At 48.0% G+C, this 6,000-nt stretch overlaps 1 protein-coding gene across 3 annotated transcripts in view; it reads right to left on the minus strand.

Moving 5' to 3' along the window:
- The window catches only part of HTR1F (5-hydroxytryptamine receptor 1F), a 118,535-nt gene extending 113,850 nt beyond the window's left edge, over positions 1-4,685 (minus strand). For all 3 annotated transcript variants that reach the window (XM_027784676.2, XM_027784675.2, XM_055802724.1), the window contains exon 1: positions 4,432-4,685. The gene's annotated coding sequence lies outside the window, so the exon portion shown is untranslated. The remainder of the gene's footprint in view (positions 1-4,431) is intronic.
- Positions 4,686-6,000: the final 1,315 nt, after the last annotated feature.

Genomic DNA, 6,000 nt, shown 5'->3' on the forward strand with positions numbered 1-6,000 from the left:
ATGTCTGTTTGTGTACATACACAAGTAAGCGCATACACATATTTACATAGACAAGTAGCTAGATCACCTTAGCCTCTCTTTGCACCTCATAGCGACAGTCCTGCTAATAAGGCATCTGTGCAATCCAGTATTCCCTGTGGCAAAGAATGACTTTTTACTGGTTAGCACCAAAGGCATAACTGCTGTGTTTGCACTTGGGCCAGCTGACTTGCTGATTCTTTTTCAGATGGTTTTGCCATCAAACTTTTCTATTTTGCACCATCAACAAAAACCCAGTTCAGTCAGAGCCTGAAAAAGTAACACTGTCATTTAACATAGTGGAGTGATGGTTTCTTACAAAGTGCTATGCATTAGGCCCAAGATTTTTCTAGTGAAAAATAATGAAAAAATGGAATTTAGGTGGCCATTTTTTCACTTTGATAAGCCCTGTCTTCAATTCAGGGCTGCTGACCACTCAAAACTTTCAAAACTCAGCTTGCATTTTGGCAAGAAAAAACAATGCTTAAACGTATTCAACGAGGCTGCTTGGCGGTATGCTGCTGCAGTCTTTCAAGAGACGATATCACAGCTAGTGATTTATAGAAACCCTCTCATTTTTCAATGAAGCTAGTGATGTGAGAGTCCTTAGAACAGGCTTTTTGTGGTGCTCAGCTGATGATGCTTCATGGTAGAGCAACGCCTGTTTGATATTTGAAACTAGCTGGTACAGGTACAGCTGTAAGAGTCAAACCCAGTTTCACAACTCTTGCATTTCCAAGTAAGCCTCCCAAGTGACATTGTGACACTCTTCTACTGTATGCAAGGGAAGCCCAAAAATGTTTAGTCAGTTCTTGGGATGGCCAGGTCTGCATAGTTTACTGCGCTCCCATGTGCTTTTCTTCCTCCAGGAGCTGCAAGAGAACTGAGGTCATGAGCATACGAAGGAAATGACCATCAATTCCCATCTCTTACTCCATCACTAATTTGTCAGATGAACCATCGTGAAAGTAACACTTGAAATTCAATATATATAATACACATTCCCAACATTTTATGACATATGCCCCGTTTTTTAAATTAAATTGTGAAGTGTATACACTGAAGGACTTGCTCCTCTGCCAGGAGCAAGTGCCTTGTGCAACTTCCCATCATGGGCATCACATGTCAATTGAAAAAATACTTCATTTTGTTCTTGCATTGAAACTTCTCCAACTTTATTACATGTGGAAACATAATGTAGTAGTAGAGGGCAACATTGTGTCTGATATATATAATTAGTTTGCAAAAAAACATAACCAGGGGACAGATTTTTGATAGAATCGCTTCTTCACACAGTAGCTGCAGAATAATGGATCACATTGACTGATCCTTCTTGCTAATGCTATGACAAAGTAAATGAGCATTTGTATGAAAATACCATAATAGTTGAAGCTTGAATTAGAGAGTCGGTAACCTTTGTTTGTAATCATAAATTACAGAGAAACCCTTCAGGCAAGAATGTAACAGTAAAAAAACTCCCCAAAACAAACCACACACCAAACAATAAAAAACCCCCAAAACATCCAAAGCCAAGAGATACAACCCATCAAATACTGAAAATGCATTTTATCGTGTACCTATATTAAGTTAAGCACTTAAGATCCTATAGTACAAATCGCCTCCAGAAGTTTCTAAAGTTATCCCACAGGTTAAATGGACACCCACAGGTACAGATTAGTCATTTAAAAGACAAAGGTATAAACCCTGATTTCAAGTTAAAGGTGTCTTACAGTCAGCTTCTCTCTCAATTTGAAGCTATCCTTTTTTTCCTTCTGTTCCTGGATGAAGGGCTAGTACTAAGGGCAAGCCACCAAATTTGGCAGTATATGAGGCTTTTCCCGATTAATAAACTTCAAGGAAACGGGGGCAAAAAGGTGTTACTCTTTCAGATCCAATAACTTCAGTTTTACCTTCTAACAGCAGTGCATCAGTAAGTTATTAATAATACCTGACTTTTAATCACCTATGCCCTCTAAAACAGTAAAATAGTGGTATGTCATCCTGAAATGTGGAATTGGCACAAAAGGCTGCGAGCACCTGAGAGATGTCACACGCAGCGTGAGCCCTTTTTGTCTGTAAGCCCAGCTCAAGAGGAATCGCAGTATTGAAACGCCAGGTTCCACAGGCAGCGAGAGCCTCCTGCCTGAGTGTATTCTGTTAGCCCTTTCTTTTGCTGCCTGGGTGGAAAACCAGGTAATTTAGAGCTCGCAGTGGGGAAGGAAGGAAGGAAGGAGGAGGAAGAATTCTGCAAGGAAATATGCAAGGAAACTTGCTTATTTGCAGGTTTCACTGAAGGCAGGGAGAGCTGTAGAGCCCAAAATTTCTTGGAAAAAGACAAAACCAACAGAGGTTTGATTATACCCTTCTTAAGAAAGCAGAATTTCTGACTTACCTAGAAGACTATTTTAATTATTATGTTAACATTTCATAGTGGCTTGGAGTTGATTAGCTTTTTCCCCTCTTTTGACACTCCAAGTGCTTTCAGTCTCCATAATCAAAATGAAGAAACTTTCAGATATTAACGACAGGCTTGGCAGAAACCTGGACTTGGCAGAAATCACACCAAAGAAGGCATTGTCATGCCTGTGAATAGCAATGGGGAAGAGGCAGAGGTACCAAGAGCAGCGTGCTTACAGTAACTTAAACCAACCAGGCGCAGAGGTAACTGCTGTCTGTACCTTTTCCAGTGCTCAGAAAGGAATACTCCCCGGAGTTACTAATGCTTTGAGCAGCGCTGCTGACCAGTCACTTAACCACTCACGTCCTACACGCAGGAGAAACAATACCCCCTGCTTCCACATCCCCGTTCAATGCAACGCTGCAGAAAGTTAGCTGTGTGCTGACGCTGCACACAGTTTGTATGTTCGTGAACAAAGATTCTTTTTTTAGCCCCTAAGCAAAATTTTTGTCTCTTGGGTCAACAGATCTTAATATTTAGCAGACTAGCAATAACCCACAAATGCATATCTATGCTGTTTTCAACACTAGCAAGATAAATGGTGGACGAACCTAAGTTTCTGGAAGACAAATTCAAATAGAGATGTAATCACAGCAAGCAGCAGTTTAGAGCAAAGCACACTTTGAAGGGTCACGGCATCCCATCTCTCTTTAACTACTGAGACCGGTCTCCAAGCTAAGGTCCCTAAAATACATCCCCAGAAGTAAATGTTGTAACTCTCGTCTTTTTCCTTTCCCCACCACTGTTGGTAGTCCTCTGTGGCTCAGAAGCCAGAAGCACAAGTCCTGTTCTCGGACACGATCTATTGGCTCGGCGTGTGTGCCTGGGGAGGGGTACGTGCACATCGAGGCACAGGTTGGTAGGTCAATACATGACTGACTGCTCAGAAAGGAAAGGAATAAAATCTATGAAGAGCAACAGGGTCTACCCTAAAGCTAAGTTTTTCTGGAGTTAAACTTGCAAGTTTACCTCCTATTTCACAGCAAAGTTCCGATCAGTCATTTTTACCAGCTATGCAACAGATACTCCTGTTTTCTTTTTTATGAGAATAAGGCAGTCTTTTCCCCATGCATACACTGATATTTTTTTCTTAACTGACCTCTCATTTTTATTTTCCTCAGGTAAATGTCTGCTGGGTTAATACACGAAGAAGAATAGCTAATAGTAGAGAGCATAAATGTCTATGAAATGACGATATCAAATAAAGCAACTTCCCAAGCTGGTTTTCATAATATGCAGAAAGCCTGTGGTTGCCCAGTCTCTTAAAGCATCCAAATAATACAGTGACTTTATAAAATCAGTAGCCTCTCAAAAGCCTGCTGGATTAAGAAGCTATACAAATTTGCAAACTGTAAAAACCGTAGCATGTTTCTATCACTTAAACATAAACCAAACAATTACAGGGCTGAGAAATACCACTCGATTTGGTTAGGGTGACCTTGCCTCGGCAGGATCCCCAAGTTGAATTAAAGGTGAAAACAGGAGACAGTTCACTCGTTAGCATCATAAACTAAAGACATTCAAAGCCTGCTTGGATTTTCAGATGCGAATGCCAGCGTACAAAGTCAAGCCAAGTCACAATCAGCACACGGGACTGCGTGTGTGTAGCACACACATGGATGCCGTGTCAGATAGCATCAGCAAAAATTAAACTAAGGAAATTCACAGGGATGCTGCTACATGAAATCTCACCTACGTTCAGGTTAATAAAAGAAGGAAACATATTTGCAAGGGTGGTGTGAAGTAGGAAGGTTTTCATTCCTCAGCCCAACTTTAGGATGAAGCCGAAACAGAGTCCTGCACTGTTCACCCCCTGATATTTCAAGTTCTCCGGCAGCACGAGAGAAGCTAATTAACGAAAACCAAACGATGACGAAATGAAGCCAGATAAGCCACAAATACCCACATATATAAGCACACAGCAAGCAAGGTAATGAGAAGTTAGCGAGATTTACCGTTTGAATTATCCAAGTGGGTGGTTTGTTTGGGTTTGGTGGTTTGGGTTTTTTGGGTTTTTTTTTTGGAAACGTCGGGAGCTGCTTCCACGAGGACTCCTCCGCACGCATCCGCACCGCGGCAGGCGCTGGCCGCGCAGCGCGGGGAGCGCAGCGGTTCCCTCCGCTGCCGCCGCCGCCGCCGCTGCCCCCGCCCAGCGCGCAGGGGCGGGGCGGGGCGGGGCGGGGGCACCCGCCGGCCGGGCAAACCCCGCTGCCCGCCGCGCTGCGGGAGAGGCGGCTCCGCGCCCGTCCGCCGCCTCGCAACTTGCGCGTCGCGGGAGCCGCCGGGGCGGGGCGGGGCGGCCGCCGGGGGGGCGCCGGGGGAGGTGGGGGGGGGGGGCGCCGGGCTGCGGCTGGGCGCTGCTGGGAGATTCTCGGTGGTGCCCGGTGATGCTGGGCTCTGCCCGGTAGTGCTGGATGATGCCCGGCGGTGCCCGGCAATGCTCGGTGATGATGGGCGATGCCAGGCAATGCCCGGTGATGCTGGACGATGCCCGGCAATGCTGGACGATGCCCGGCGGTGCCCGGTGATGCTCGGCGATGCCCGGCGATGCTGGGCTATGCCCGGTGATGCTCAGCAATGCTGAACGATGCCCGGCGATGCCCGGTGATGCCCGGCGATGCCCGGTGATGCTCAGCGATGCCCGGCAATGCTGGACTATGCCCGGCGATGCCCGGTGATGCTCAGCAATGCTGGACCATGCCCGGCGATGCCCGGTGATGCTCAGCGATGCCCGGCAATGCGGGGCTATGCCCGGCGGTGCCCGCTGATGCTCGGCGATGCCCGGCGATACTCCCCCTACGCTGCCCGCGGCTCCCGGGCGACCGCCGCGGGGGTGCGCCTACCTGCCGGGTGGTCTGCCCCCGCTCCGGTGCAATGTGCAGTGGGGAGTGATGCCCGCACCCCCCTCCCCACCCCCCCCACCCCCTCAGGGGGCAGCGGGGTCCCTTGCGGGGGCTGCCCCGAGTTTGTGCCGCCTGCCCGGCTCCCCGCGCAGGGCGCGGGCTGGGAGGAGTCGCACAAGTCCTCGGGGGGGGGGGGGGGGGGGCGGGGGGGGGGCTGGGCTGGAGTGTCCTCTACCTTGGGTGGAAAGGCTGCTGCCCAGTGATTGTCTTTTTAGTCTTTTTGGGGGGAGATGGGGAAGGTCTGTTTCAAGCACCTGTCTTCTGTGGGATCTTGGATCTTCTTAAGTGCATGCTAGTGGATGGGGCCGTTAGTGTCCTCCAAAACGTTTATGGCCAGGCTGTGAGGAGGGGGTGCCAGGGGCGTGTGGTGCACAGGTGGACAACTATTCACTCAGTTCTTCTGCAAAAGCAAAAGAGTGGCTGGAAGAGTCATATATTTGGATGAGGAGATTTTGAAGTGAGCGGTACCTGAGCGATGTGCTTACACATCCCTGAGAAGTAACTGCCCTGCTGTCCCTGGGCTCTTCAGCCCCAACCAACAGCCCATGCCTGTTTAGTGCCTTCCTTCTCCTTCTTCGTGGCACCCAGTGCTGTGTCTCCATGCTCAACACGCCTCAGTTC

This window comes from Falco peregrinus, chromosome 4 (genome assembly GCF_023634155.1).
Source record: "Falco peregrinus isolate bFalPer1 chromosome 4, bFalPer1.pri, whole genome shotgun sequence".
Taxonomy (NCBI): Eukaryota; Metazoa; Chordata; class Aves; order Falconiformes; family Falconidae; genus Falco; species Falco peregrinus.